We start from the raw sequence: 15467 nt of genomic DNA, 5'->3' as shown, positions 1-15467 counted from the left end.
CATCGGGATTCTAAATTGAGCAAAACTAGCAACAAACAAAAATATAGTTTAGTCACCAGATTGGGTAAATTTGTAGAATTTTAAAATTTTATTGGAATTATTACCACATGATTGAATTTATGTTATAGCATTGCTTGTTCTTTAAAATCTTACCAACAGACATGGGAATCTCATGATGAGTTGTATTATTGTATTGTACAAACCTTGACCATTTGTGTATGCTGATTGGCTGAAATTTTATTTCTAGCCTGGCAGCTAAGACCATGTGTTTAAAACGTGGAATTGCAATTGAATTAAAATCCTACATTTTAAAGTAGGTAAATGATATATCATGAAAGTTTTCACTTGCATGTTGAAAGTAATATTCTGAGATCTCTAGCAAGTAATTAAAATTGCTTTGGCAAAAGAGAAGTAGTAATAACAACCTTAATGTTGGAAATGTCATATATTAATTATATGTCCCTTAAGTCACAGCTGAGTGCTGAATTAGGTATTAGAATTGACCATTCTTTGGTCTTTTCATTAAAATCATCATATCTTCCAAAAGTCTAGAAATTCATTGACAAGAAAAAAAAATTTCTACCATAATTTACTTATACATGTTCAGCATGTGTAACATCAGCAACATCGCTTTTCAGAAATGGCTTAAGATAAACCTTTTACTTATTAAAAAATACAAGACTTTTTTTTAGAGATCTGAGTTCATTCTTAACATACAGAAGCATTATTCCCAGCACATGTTTATTGTACATAATTCAATTATAAAACACTGCTTGCTTTCACCCTATATGGTATGCTAATAATTACAAATAGGATTTTTTCCCTATGAAATAAACATTTTCTTATTATGATTGGTTTTAATAAAGTGGAAAGAACCAAGACTGAGAATAAACCAGAAGTATCATGCAGATTCACGAATACTATTAACTTGATTATGCAAAAATCTGTCCATGGACACACTGACATAGAAAGAGACAATGAAGTATAAGTGTTTATATGTGTATTGTTATGATTAATACAAACTTTATCTAAGCAATTGTATTGTGAAAGTCTAAAGGTGATATTTAAATTATCAAAGCATTTTACAAAATGCCAAGAATGAGGGAACCCAAATTCACAATGAATGTCAAAAGAATGTTTTCTCTGGGTGCCATTAGGTCATGCAGCATGACTATCATATGCCAGACAAAACATTTTGCTTATGTATAGGATGTTGTTTTAAAGTACATCCTCACAAAGCTACTTCTTAAGTCGTCTAAGTTTCATTTTTTTAAAAATGGTACCTATTTCTGAATGCACTAAATACTCCCCCAAACACAATTAGATATAGGATATATATTTTTTGCCAGATACATACTTTATAAAAACATTAGTTTTTGCAGGACAATGTGAAAACCCTAGCATCCCAAGTAGGGCTGTATTATTTTACTGTATCTCCCCGTTAGTACTAAAAGGATCATTTCCAGATCCATTGGTTTTCCCATTTGCCAGCACTGGGCTACCTCCACATAGCATGATTAGCTCTCATCTTAGAAATTGTTTAACACATTTCATGTTAAATAAAAAGGAACTGGATGATGTAATAAATGTTTTATATTCAATAAGATAATCATCATATTTCATACATTCATTCTTAGCAAGTGCCTGTTTCCATCCTTCAGAAATGACCTGCAAGTAGCCTAGCAATAATGTTAACTCTATATGGACTTTATTCTTTGCTCAGTTAATCACACATTCAATTTACCTATCTTCCTGCCCATGTGCATTATAATGCAAATCAATTCAAGTAGAGATGTGAGAGCTTAGGAAGCCTGGCCTGGCGAGCAAGCTTCCTTTATTTCTTGCCTTAGAGCTAGCCAAGCTCCGGAGATGAAGATGAGCTTAATTAGAATTATAGAAGGATTTAAAAGTCAGTTAAAAAAATAGAAAACTATTCCAACTGAATATTCAACTCGCAACAAAGTAGAAGAAAGCCCTATGTCCAAACATCTCAAATCTCAAAGGGTCAGAGGACAGTCTTGAAGAGAAAGCAGTTCTGGGCATTCACTGCAGCCAAGTGTGAAAGAAGTGCCATGCTGTTTGCCACAGGGCAGTCAGGCTAGCTAACAGGCTGCACCTTTCACCTGTCTCGCAGTTCTGGTTCTATTTCCTTCTGCATGGATGCAGTCTGGGGCCCTGTACACAACATTCAGGTTCAAAAGGCCCAAGAGGCCCAGGAGAGACCAGCACAGGTGCCGCAGAGTCTAAGTCTTAGAGCTAGCTGAAGAAAACAACTTCTGATCTCCCAGTGTTGAAATGTACTCAAGCCCTGTGCTCCAAGAAAATAGGACGGTTGAGAAATCCTCTCTCTTTTGTGTTCTGAAGACACCCTTCACCATATGACTTAGGAAAGACTCACTGATGCGTCCCTGCCCCCACCTCATTTACCTATAATACAGCCAGTTACAGACGCTCCACATTCCAATTTTTTGGCCTCATAAATAATTAACTGAACTGCTTGTTTCCACAGATCAGTCAGGACAAAAAGCTGGTTAACCAAAATTTGGTTAAGTTTTTCTCCTTCGCTCAGGATCCTGAATTTTGGCCCACCTTCATCCTGATCCAGCATATAGTTCCTCATGAGAACAGGCTGGCCTCATGGAAAAACCTTCTCTGATCTAATTTTAGACCATGCCGCTCTTTTATCCCACTCCCCCACATCCAGTTCTATCTAGCCCTGTTTATGTCTCTTGAAAGAAATGAAAATTAATTCTGCTGAATTCTTAGACCTTGCAGATCCTCCGGTCACAGTGTCCTCCAAATGCAACAGTTCCCCTTTCCCTCGTCTTGCAATAATCACTTTGAACAAAGTCTTTCCTTACTAAGACTGGATTTGATTATGTGACAAAGCTTACCAATGTCGAAGCATTTTGGAAAACTTTAGGTCTGCTCCTAACCTGGGGATTGAATCTTCCTAGACTTAGCAGCAGCAGCAGCAGACCTCTGGAAGTAAAGCCCTAGAAGATCCTCTGGACCTATCCTTCCACAAACTGCACACACATTTCCACAGGGTAAGCTTCATATGGTCAACTCTTCTAGAGAATCAGTTTTATCAATGATTTGGTAGGAGGAATTTTGGGGAGTTTTTAAAAATTACATTTTCACAAAAGCAAAATTTATAGAATCCTAAACTTTAAGCCTGTCTTAAGAATTTTAGTAAAACAGAACATTCTAAAATATCCTATATGAATGAAATGCTTTATCATGGTGGAAACCAATGATACAAGTATGGCAGTCAAAGTTAAGGGAACATCAAAATAGAGGTAAATTCCACCCTGCTGGCGTCAGCTTCTAGAGATCTTCCTCATCAAAGGATCTGGAACAATCTGAGCAGCTGGTTTTTGATAAAATGAGTTTGTAACTTAATAGACCAGTGGTTTTATTCATTTGTTTTGTTTATACACATGCAGACACACACACACACACACACACACACATTATCTCTCCCAAATCCCAAATTAGTTTAACTTTAGCCACAATTGTTCTTAAATTATATTAAGAGAGTATCCAAGGTGCCGTATAATCTCAATAGTACCAGTAATTCTATTTATATAAATGTACATGTCAGTCTTTACTTATCCTATATAAATTATGATACGTCTAAATTTCCAACAGTGAACATATAGAAGTTCATAAAATAATACATTCTATGCCCAGTTTATCAAAGCACAAAAAAAAAGGAAAAAATTTCAAAACAACTGAAAATCTAGTGTTAGATCAAATGCTCTCCTAGACTCCCAACAATGAACTTGGCAATAAAGATGACGCTAAATTGTCTCGATAATAATCAATAGCAAAGAACTGCTTTAAAAAGATGTGGAGGAGGCATCCCTGGTTTTCCAGTGGTTAAGAACCTGCCTTGCAATTCAGGGGACACCTATTAAAACCCTGGTCCAGGAAGATCCCACATGCAATGGGGCAACGAAGCCCATAGGCCACAATTACTGAGCTTGTGCTTTGGAGCCCGTGAGCTGCAACCAGCAACTACCAAAGCCTATACATGCTAGAGGCCATGCTCTACTACAAGAGAATTCACCACAATGAGAAGCAGGCTCATGGCAGCTGAAGAAAGCCCCCGCATAGCTGCAAAAACCCAGCACAGACAAAATTAAAAAGTTAAAAAAAAAAAAGATCTGAGATCCAATTGGACATCTATTAAAAATAAACATTTTATTATTTTGAGGATAACAGGATGAAACTTTGGTATTTTTCATGTGAAGCTATCCTGAACAATAACAGCACTGACTGCAGCATCCCTTTTTCAGAGAATTTTCATGTTTGGAAGAAAAAAATCACTAGGATGCATTATAACAAAGAAAGACCTTAATGGGAAAATTGACATTATAGCACAACCAAAAATGCAGGTACAGCATTGCTAGATGATCTACAACAGAGAGATTTTTAAGGTTATAGACTGAGAGCCCCAGAAGTTACCTGCTGCTGCTGAGGATGGGATAGAGGACAGGGGAGATAAGGAACACCCCTGAGACACAGGTCCTGGGGGGAGTCCAAAGACTGAGGCTTACATTAGAAGATTCAAAGATACTCACCTTGCCCTACATCTTGCGTGCATGCTCAGTCTTGTCCAACTCTTGGTGATCCCATGGGCCGTAGCCAGCCAGGTTCCTCTGTCCAAGGGATTTTCCCAGCCAGAATACTGGACTGGGTTGCCATGCCCTCCTCCAGGGTGTCTTCTTGACCCAGGGCTTGAACCTGAGTCTCTTGCATCTCCTGCATTGCAGACAGATTCTTTACCCCAAAGCCACTGGGGAAGTCCCACCAAGCTAGTAAGACTTCACTACCAGCAACAGTTTAATGCAGCTAGGAGAACTCAGAGGCAGTTTTTTTTTTTTCCTAAGGTTCAGTACAGAAGGAAGTACCAAAGTGAAGCAGGGATAAAAAAAATAAGGTGACAAAGTGACAGGAGGAATTTGAAGCCTCTGACACCCAAAGTTACAATGAGCATCAAATACAGTCCAACTATTGGGTGGATCAACATATATCTTCACACTGAACACCGTTTACCTCCGTTTCTACTGCCCTATGTGATGTGCTTTGCTTTTGTCAAAAAGCTATACAATATGCCAAAAGGCAAGGAAAGACAGGCTGAAGAGACAAAGCAATCAGAATGATGTTCGGATATGATACGGATGTCAGAATAGTCAGGGGATTTAAAATTAATATGAGTAATATGTTAAAAGCTCTAAACAAATATTAAAAGATAAACTGAGGCATAGTAGATATTTTAAGAATTTATCTGAGCAAACAGCAAGCTGGGAGTGGTTAGGATCACCTACCGACGTGAACTCAGGGAGAGACTTTCAAAGGGAAAAGTGGAAGCAAAGCAATTCTTTGATTGATTCACTTCAGTTCAGTTCAGTAGTTCAATTGTGTCCAACTATTTGCAACCCCATGGACTGCAGCACGCCTCCCTGTCCATCACCAACTCTCAGAGTTCACTCAAACTCATGTGCATTGAGTAGGTGGTGCCATCCAACCATCTCATCCTCTGATGTCCCCTTCTCCTCCCACCATCAATCTTACCCAGCATCAGGGTCTTTTCAAATAGTCAGTTCTTTGCATCAGGTGGCCAAAGTATTGGAGTTTCACCTTCAACATCAGTCCTTTCAATGAATATTCAGGACTGATTTCCATTAGTATTGACTAGTTGGATCGCCTTACAGTCCAAGGGACTCTCAAGAGTCTTCTCCAACACCACAGTTCTAAAACATCAGTTATTTGGTGCTCAGCTTTCTTTATAGTCCAACTCTTACATCCATACATGACTACTGGAAAAACCATAGCTTTAACTAGATGGACCTCTGTTGGCAAAGTAATGTCTCTGCTTTTTAATATGCTGTCTGAGTTGATCATAACTTTTCTTCCAAGGAGTAAGCGTCTTTACTTTCATGGCTGCAGTCACCATCTGCAGTGAATTTGAAGCCCCCCAAAATAAAGTCTGTCACTGTTTACATTGTTTCCCCATCTATTTGCCATGAAGTGATGGGACCCGATGGAATGATCTTAGTTTTCTGAATGTTGAGTTTTAAGGCAACTTTTCATTCTCCTCTTTCACTTTCATCAAGAGGCTCTTTTGTTCTTCTTTGTTTTCTGCTATAAGGGTGGTGTCATCTGCATATCTGAGGTTACTGATATTTCTCTGAGCAATCTTGTGCTTTATCCAGCCCAGCGTTTCTCATGATGTACTCTGCATAGAAGTTAAATAAGCAGGGTGACAATATATAACCTTGACATACTCCTTTTCCTATTTGGGACCAGTCTGTTGTTCCATGTCCAGTTCTAACTGTTGCTTCCTGACCTGCATACAGATTTCTCAAGAGGCAGGTCAGATGGTCTGATATTCCCATCTCTTTCAGAATTTTCCACAGTTTGTTGTGATCCACATAGTCAAAGGCTTTGGCATAGTCAATAAAGCAGAATCAGATGTTTTCCTGGAACTCTCTTCGATGATCCAATGGATTTTGGCAATTTGATCACTGATTCCTCTGCCTTTTCCAAAACCAGCTTAAACATCTGGAAGTTCACAGTTCACATACTGTTGAAGCCTGCCTTGGAGAATTTTGAGCATTATTTTGCTAGTGTGTGAGATGAGTGCAATTGTGCGGTAGTCTGAACACTCTTTGGCATTGCCTTTCTTTGGGATTGGAATGAAAACTGACCTTTTCCAGTACTGTGGCCACTGCTGAGTTTTCCAAATTTGCTAGCATATGGAGTGCAGCACTTTCACAGCATCATCTTTCAGGATTTGAAATAGCTCAACTGGAATTCCATCACCTCCACTAGCTTTGTTCGTAGTGATGCTTTCTAAGCCCCACTTGACTTCACATTCCAGGATGTCTGGCTCTAGGTGAGTGATCACACCATCATGATTATCTGGGTCGTGAAGATCTTTTTTGTATAGTTCTGTGTATTCTTGGCACCTCTTCTTAATATCTTCTGCTTCTGTTAGGTCCATACCATTTCTGTCCTTTATTGAGCCCCTCTTTGCATGAAATGTTCCTTTGCTTTTTAGAGATACTCTAATTTTCTTGAAGAGATCTCTAGTCTTTCCCATTCTACTGTTTTCCTCTATTTCTTTGTACTGATCTCTGAGGAAGGCTTTCTTATCTCTCCTTGCTATTCTTTGGAACTCTGCATTCAAATGAGTATATCTTTCCTTTCTCTTTTACTTTTCACTTCCCTTCTTTTCACAGCTATTTTAAGACCTCCTAAGACAGCCATTTTGCTTTTTTGCATTTCTTTTTCTTGAGGATGGTCTTGATCCCTGCCTCCTGTACAATGTCACGAACCTCTGTCCATAGTTCTTCAGGCACTCTGTCTATCAGACCTAATCCCTTGAATCTATTTCTCACTTCCACTGTATAATCATAGGGGATTTGATATAGGTCATAACTGAATGGTCTAGTGGTTTTCCCTACCTTCTTCAACTTAAGTCTGAATTTTGCAATAATGATCTGAGCCACAGTCAGCTCCTGGTCTTGTTTTTGTTGACTGTATAGAGCTTCTCCATCTTTGGCTGCAAAGAATATAATCAATCCGATTTCGGTATTGACCATCTGGTGATGTCCATGTGTAGAGTCTTCCAGATTCCTCTGTCCATCAAACTTTCCAGGCAAGAATACTGGAGGGGGTAGCCATTTCCTCCTCCAAGGGCTAGATAGTAAGCAAATCTACCTTTTCCACTGTCAGACACGATCTCAATTCTTCCAAGGTTGTTCATTATACAGACATTCTTGGAAAGACATTCCACAACAAAAGTTGTCAGTGACTCTGTTCACAAGTCAATCATGTGGAAACACAAGAAACTCCTGGAGAAATGTCTCCCAACCAGGATTTACATATGAAAGATACTACATATGTGATATGTCACAATCTAAAAGAAGGACATAGACCACTCTAAGAGCACCAGCGCCTTGATTCAAAGCACTTTCATATTCACTGTGCTAAATGGAAGAGAAATGTTTGTAAAAGAATTTTTTACTCATTTAAATAAACAGTATAATTATACATGGCTTTAATGAAATGAAAAAGACTTGGAAAAATTGTTCTAGAGTTTTAGAAATCATAATTTCTTTCCGGGGAAAAAGTAAAATGTGAAAAAGTATTTTGGTAAGGTGAATGAATTCATTGTTTTCTGTAATCAGAAAGGTGGTCTTTCAAAGTTGCTCATTTCACAGCTTTTTAAGGCTAAATACTTTCAATGCATAGCTAATGAGGAGGCAAAACTCTTGAGTTTTATGTTTATAATTTGAATAAAAACACATTTTGTCAGTTGAATGACTAGAGTTTGCTATGAAGATTGAGTCATTTAAAATCCTAGATAATTGTTTTAGGATAAAAATCACAATATTTATAACAAGAAAAAAAACAGTATTAGCAGTCATTATGCTTCATGGAACATCACTAGGATATAAGAAATCTCTTTCTTTTACCATCTGACATGGGCAACATAATCCAGCAATAAAACTGTACTCACCAAACTGACCACCAACATGAAATAACTCCATGTACTCCTGTGGAAGATCTCTTCTCGGTGATGCCAATTGATTATGCTAAATATCCATACACTGATGTGAATTCAATTTCCCTGTGTTTGATACCTACACAAAGAAAATAAATTTCCTGAATGTGATAGCTGATATACATACATAGTTATCTATCCATTGTCCAAAATAAGAGCTTCAGTTTTCAAAATCTATTGAAATTTTTTTTTTAACCACAGCAAGTTCAGTTCAGTCACTCAGTCACGTCCAACTCTTTGTGACCCCATGAATCGCAGCACGCCAGGCCTCCCTGTCCATCACCAACTCCCGGAGTTCACCCAGACTCATGTCCATTGAGTCAGTGATGCCATCCAGCCATCTCATCCTCTGCCGTCCCCTTCTTCTCCTACCCCCAATCCCTCCCAGCATCAGAGTCTTTTCCAATGAGTCAACTCTTCACATGAGGTGGCCAGAGTACTGGAGTTTCAGCTTTAACATCATTCCTTCCAAAGAAATCCCAGGGCTGATCTCCTTCAGAATGGACTGGTTGGATCTCCCTGCAGTCCAAGGGACTCTCAAGAGTCTTCTCCAACACCACAGTTCAAAAGCATCAAATCTTCGGCGCTCAGCCTTCTTCACAGTCCAACTCTCGCATCCATACAAAAATGGTTTTAAATCATATTCAGGCATATTACTTATCAAGGAAGGAGTCTGTAAAAATTAAAACATTAAAAACTTATTCAAGTAAAATATAAATTATTGACAGCTAAACAATAATTCACTATATATTTAGAAAAAACAGTAGGTTTGGGGTAAAAAGAAAATGTAGAAAGTGTTAGTCCCTCATTCATGTCTGACTCTTTGTGATCTCATGAACTGTGTAGCCCACCAAGGTTCTTCTGTCCATGGGATTTTCCAGACAAGAATATTGGAGTGGGTTCCCATTTCCTTCTCCAAGCTATCTTCCTGACCCAGGAATTGAACTCCTGTCTCCTGCATTGGCAGGCAGGTTCTTTGCCACTGAGCCATTACTGCTGCTGCTGCTGCTAAGTCGCCTCAGTCGTGTCCAACACTGTGCGACCCCAAAGACGGCAGCCCACCAGGCTCCCCTGTCCCTGGGATTTTCCAGGCAAGAACACTGGAGTGGGTTAACATTGCCTTCTCCAATGCGTGAAAGTGAAGTCGCTCAGTCGTGTCCAACTCTTCACGACCCCGTCGACTGCCTACCAGGCTCCTCCGTCCATGGGATTTTCCAGGTGAGAGTACTGGAGTGGGGTGCCATTGCCTTCTCCGACTGAGCCATTAGGGAAGCCCATATTAGTCTGCCCAAGTTAAATGTAGTCATGAGTGTTTGTGTTAGTATCCTTTCACCCGTCCATTCTCCTCTCCCACATTTGGTACACCTGGCCCCTTCTTCTCTCAGAGATACAAGGCCAACATGCTATCTAGGGTTCTTTGTGCTTCTCCAATCCTGTGCAAGTGTTGGGACTATTTCAGTTTCTGGACATTTCTTATACTCACTTGCTTATTAAAATTTTAAGTACAGATTTTTCTATACACAGAATATTGTGTCTTAAATTTGACAAAGTGATGAAAAATTATGAGGAATATTAGTCCAGCTGCAAGTTTTAATACCTATATGGGATTTATATATTATACTTCCCAGAGGAATTTTTATTTAATAGTGGATTCTTGGAAACACACTTTTTAAATCCAAAGGAATATGAGTCATTTTATCCATTATGACCATCTATCTGAATTTAAGGGAAACTGTGAAATTTCCAATATAACAAGGTAAAGAAAAGATGTATTTTAACTTTATAATATATTGACAGCTATCTTTATACCCATGATTGACTCATCATGAGATGATGATTCCCCTACTAAGTAAACTTTGCTGGGAGTGAAATTCCTTTTAAGAGGCAGAATGAATTGTATTTAATTAGCGGGAACAATAAATACAGAAAATGTACTATAGTAGAAAAATCATAGAATTTAAAAAAAAAACCTCAATAAATTCAATTCACTATCAATATTTCCTGAGAAATCTGTATGCATGTCAAGAAATAACAGCTAGAACTTACATGAAAAACAGACTGGTTCAAAATTGGTAAAGGAGTACGTCAAGGCTATATATTATCATCCTGCTTATTAAACTTATATGCAGAGTATATCATGTGAAATGCTGGGCTGGATGAATCAAGAGTTGGAATCAAGATTTCCAGGAGAAATATCAACAACCTCAGATATGCAGATGATACCACTCTAATGGTAGAAAGTGAAGAGGAAATACAGAGCCCCTTGATGAGGGTGAAAGAGTACAGTGATAAAGGATTAATAAAGGAGTACATGAAGGCTGTATATTGTCACCCTGCTTATTTAACTTACATGCAGAGTATGTCATGTGAAATACCAGGCTGGAGGAAGCACAAGCCAGAATCAAGATTGATGGGAGAAATATCAATAACCTCAGATATGCAGATGACACCACCTTTATGGCAGAAAGCAAAGAAGAACTAAAAAGCCTCTTGGTAAAGGTGAAAGAGGAAAGTGAAAAAGCTGGCTTAAAACTCAACATTCAAAAAACTAAGATCATGTCATCAGGTGTCATCACTTCATGGCAAATAAAAGGGGGAAAAGTGGAAGCAGTGACAGATTTTATTTTCTTAGTCTCCAAAATCACTGCAGATAGTGACTGTAGCCCTTAAATTAAAAGACGTTTGCTCCTTGGGAAAAACTACCACAAACCTAGCATATTAACAGCATATTAAAAAGCATACATCACTTTGCCAACAAAGATTCATATAGTTAAAGCTATGGTTTTTCCAGTAGTGATGTACAGATATTACAGTTGGACCATAAAGAAGGCTGAATGCCAAAGAACTGGTGCTTCCGAACTGTGGTGCTGGAGAAGACTCTTGGGATTCCCTTGGACAGTAAGGGAATCAAACCCATCAATCCTAAAGGAAATCAACCCTGAATATTCATTGGAAGGACTGATGCTGAAGCTGAACTCCTAGTACTTTGGCCATCTGATGCAAAGAACCAACTCACTGGAAAAGACTCTAATGCTGGGAAAGACTGAGGGCAGGAGTAAAAGTGGGCAACAGAGGATGAAATGGTTGGATAGCATCACTGACTCAATGGACATGAGTTTGAACAAACTCCAAGAGATAGTGAACAGGTAAGCCTGGCACACTGCAGTCCATGGGGTCACAAAGTCAGACACGACTTAGTGACTAAACAACAACACCGGTGTGCCTTAAATCTTATTTGTTTTTACTCCTCTCTCTTATTTCTCTCATAAGAAAAGTTAGAAAGGAATAATATTTGAACTATTATATGAATCAAATACAATTATTGGGCACATCACACAAAAATCCATGGGAGTGGATAGCAGATATTACTAAGTGGGAGAAATTTAGAGATAAAAACATAGAGCATGATTTTTTTAAAAAGACCAAAAAAATGTCATAGCAGAATAAAATGAAACTATTTTCCAAATTTACTTTCCCTAAAAGAGTAGGGAAGAATCCCCCTTCTCAGTCTAACTTCTCATTTCTATGCTTCATAATCAAAGGTGCCCCCCAGCATCACTTGGGAGTTTTCCCAAAATGTACACCCAAGCCTGGAACAGCCCTGGCAGACATCAAGAGTATTATTAACTCAAGAGTTGCTGCAATACATCTGTCTTCAGTTGTATCTATTCGATGCTGTATGCACACATCAAGAGACTAGAGCAGTATTGGCAACAAATTGGAATTTCAGGGAGGGAAATTCCTAGTAAACTTCAAATCTGCATGGTTCAAGTCACAATAGATGTCAAATGCCTGAATGACTAACAGACAATGAGTTTTATACGTAGGGATTGGAGCTTCATTAAAAAGAGTACTGTAAATTTTAACAATATATTTTTGATATCTGATTTCACTCCCTCTATCCAAACTAAATCTCTCATTGAAATATGTTCCTACTGTAAGGAACTTTGCCCTCAGGAATCATATCATGTGGGATATTAACTTCTGGTGGGTATAATTTACTAAACCACTCAATTGCAAAGCCTGTCACTTCACTGTCCAATAATTATGGCTTTTCCTATTCAGCATATAGTTGATAGTTTACTTTCAGAATGTGAATTGTTCACCTTTTGTCTCCAGCAGCTATAGCTGTTGAATTTTCCATTATAATCTAAACCTAAAGGACCAATTTTTTAAAAATTCTTAATATCCCAAGGCACCTTGCTTCTTTAGACATGAATATTAAATAGGGTGAAAGCTTAAAACCCTTGGTGGCAAGTCCCGTCAAGAGAGGCCACATGAGAACATTCAAAATACAACTAGCCAACTCACATTCTATTGTGGGATTAATTAGCTGTGAGCTACAGAGTCAGTGTTGCAATAGTACAGGTACTTTTCCATAGAGTTTTCGTCACATGCTTCTGCTAGACCCATTTATTTTTTTCTAAGTCTCAAGCCATAGTTTGAGGAAAAAGCAGCTGGACGTGATGGAAGGAGCAGGAGACAGAGGAGGAGGGTTCTGGATGATCCCACTCTCTTTACATTACACTTTGCCCAGACAGCAACTGACTAGCTACTTCCTCTGAGAAAGTCTCTCTCTTTTTCCAGATTGACACCATTAGAGGAAGCTATTCTTAACCCCCGGATCAAGTAAGCTGGCTAAAAATGAAAGCAAAATCTTTTAAGTTAAAAAAATTTTATATCATTGTCAGTTTGGTAAGAAAAAAGGAAAAAACGACTCTCCATCTAGCAGAGACGAAAAAACTCTCTCCTTTTCAAACTCTTATGATGTTTTTTCAGTATGTTTCTCAGAATTGAAGAAAGGGCTCATTTCTTGACTATCACCATGATTTTCACTGAGATTTATGTTCAATGACACCTGAAGATTACACACAAGCCCTGACAGTGGTGTAGGCTAGATCTTGCCGCCTGAACCATAAAAAAGGATGATTGTAGATACATCAGAGGGCTAATTAGAAAGTCTTTTACTCCTCGGCCCAGGCAGCTACTCTTGGTTTCAGCTACTTTCTTTGGGGCCATGTCTTCCTTTTTTGTTCTACATCTTAAAATCTTGGAAATTTTTAAATGCACTTTATCCCAAATAAAATAGTGTAATAAAAGTGAGATTATTGAAGATATGCATTTTCCTGAGCCACCAATTAGCATTATTATTTTTTAATTGGCACATTTCTATTTCTACCAGACCACACCAATTAGGAAAATTGCACTGTTTCAAATCTTTCTGTAAAATTGTTTAATTGTTTAAACTTCTTCTCCTTTAGTTAAGGGATTTAAATTTGTGGTTTTGGGATTCCATAAATCTCTACTGTTTTGATTTTGTTTGTTATAGAGTACATCATTTCCCCAGGAGTCTTTAAATATTATCTAACTCTTAAACGACTATACTCAATGCAGACGTTGTAAGGTTTTATCAAGACCTACTCAATCAGGCATTCGTGTCTAAAATTCACAGTTTCACAAAAGTACAGTAATGAGAATATATGATTCAATCGTAGATTCTATTGACAAAGAATCAAGTCAAACTATATTGTAATTTAATTGAATATATTACAATGGCTAAATTATGGTCATCGTGTAGCATAAAATTATTTATTAAAATATAGTCATGACTGTGAAAGCTGACTTTTTGCTTTTTAGAATAATTTTTACTGAAACTAATGTGTTTAACTATTGGCATTGAAAGATATCAGCTATTCTGTGAATGTATTTATACTAACCCGTTTTCTCTGTTGTACGTGAATCACAACTGCCTTCAAAATTTTCTCCCTTTAGGAGTTTGAAGGCAACCAAGACACTAATAATGATTTCAATACTTCACTTTTGAGAAAGGAACATTCAGAAACAATACCAAGTAGATAAGAAATCAATTTGAACAGATGTGAGAAGGTCCAATTTGCCAGATAAAAAACTAAAAAGGTTTTTAAAGGAAACAAAAAGTAAGGCCAGCAAGTTTACCTTCATTCGTTCATGGTGCCAAATGGCCATATTTTTTCTCATTATCATGTATACAAAATAATGGCATATCCTCTGACAATGTCAAGGCAAAAGTCAGTGATGATGTTTTTATTATGGTAGCAGTAATTTGCTGGAAATGCTTAAGGTTTAATTTAATTTGGGAACTAGAACTATATAGGCAACCCTTTTATTTTCTGTTGCCTAAAGGTGCAAAGTGAAAAACCTTTCATAGTTTTTTTCTGACTACTGGACATACTGTGAGTTTCTGTGCCTACTGCCACAGGACCAATGGTCAGCCTTCTTCAAAGTCTCTCACTGTAGACAGATCTCTGTCCCTAAAGCATGAATTTGACCTCACACATGATAGCTCAGTTGGTAAAGAGTCCGCCTGAAATGCAGGAGACCCCAGTTCTATTCCTGGGTCATGAAGATCCCCTGGAGAAGGGATAAGCTACCCACTCCAGTATTCTTGGGTTTCCCCTGTGGTTCAGTTGGTAAAGAATCCACCTGCAATGTGGGAGACCCAGGTTTGATCTCTGGGTTGGGAAGATCCCCTGAAGAAGGGAAAGGCTACACACTCCAGTATTCTAGCCTGGAGAATTTCATGGACTGAATAGTCCATGGGGTCATAAAGAGTCAGACATGACTGAGCGACTTTCACTTTCATTAAAGAAATTAGTATTACTAATATAGCATTTTATTTGTTCAGTTTTATTTATGGTACTTCATAGATATTAATTAATAGAGCAAGCCTCTTTAATATCTAGCTTTAAAAACAGAACCACAGAATTTTAAAGCTTATGAGTGAAAAACTATCCATGTGGAAGATTTATAAAATCTCCAGAACTGTAAGTTACTGGTATGTATCAGAAATACTTTTTGTCTTTATAAGCTTATCTATTGATATCAGGATTCATGAATCATCAAAATG

At 37.9% G+C, this 15467-nt stretch overlaps 1 long non-coding RNA gene across 2 annotated transcripts in view; it reads right to left on the bottom strand.

The window, feature by feature from the left end:
- Positions 1-4491: 4491 nt before the first annotated feature.
- Positions 4492-15467, bottom strand: part of LOC139182712 (uncharacterized) — a 72458-nt gene continuing 61482 nt past the window's right edge. For both annotated transcript variants that reach the window (XR_011566241.1, XR_011566242.1), the window contains exons 4-5: positions 8537-9254; positions 4492-4770 (exon numbers count right to left, since the gene is read on the bottom strand). This is a non-coding gene — a long non-coding RNA (uncharacterized lncRNA). The remainder of the gene's footprint in view (positions 4771-8536; positions 9255-15467) is intronic.

This window comes from Bos indicus, chromosome 4 (genome assembly GCF_029378745.1).
Source record: "Bos indicus isolate NIAB-ARS_2022 breed Sahiwal x Tharparkar chromosome 4, NIAB-ARS_B.indTharparkar_mat_pri_1.0, whole genome shotgun sequence".
NCBI lineage: Eukaryota > Metazoa > Chordata > Mammalia > Artiodactyla > Bovidae > Bos > Bos indicus.
Note: the sequence above shows the minus strand (reverse complement) of the source record. Positions and strands in the feature narration are given on the sequence as shown.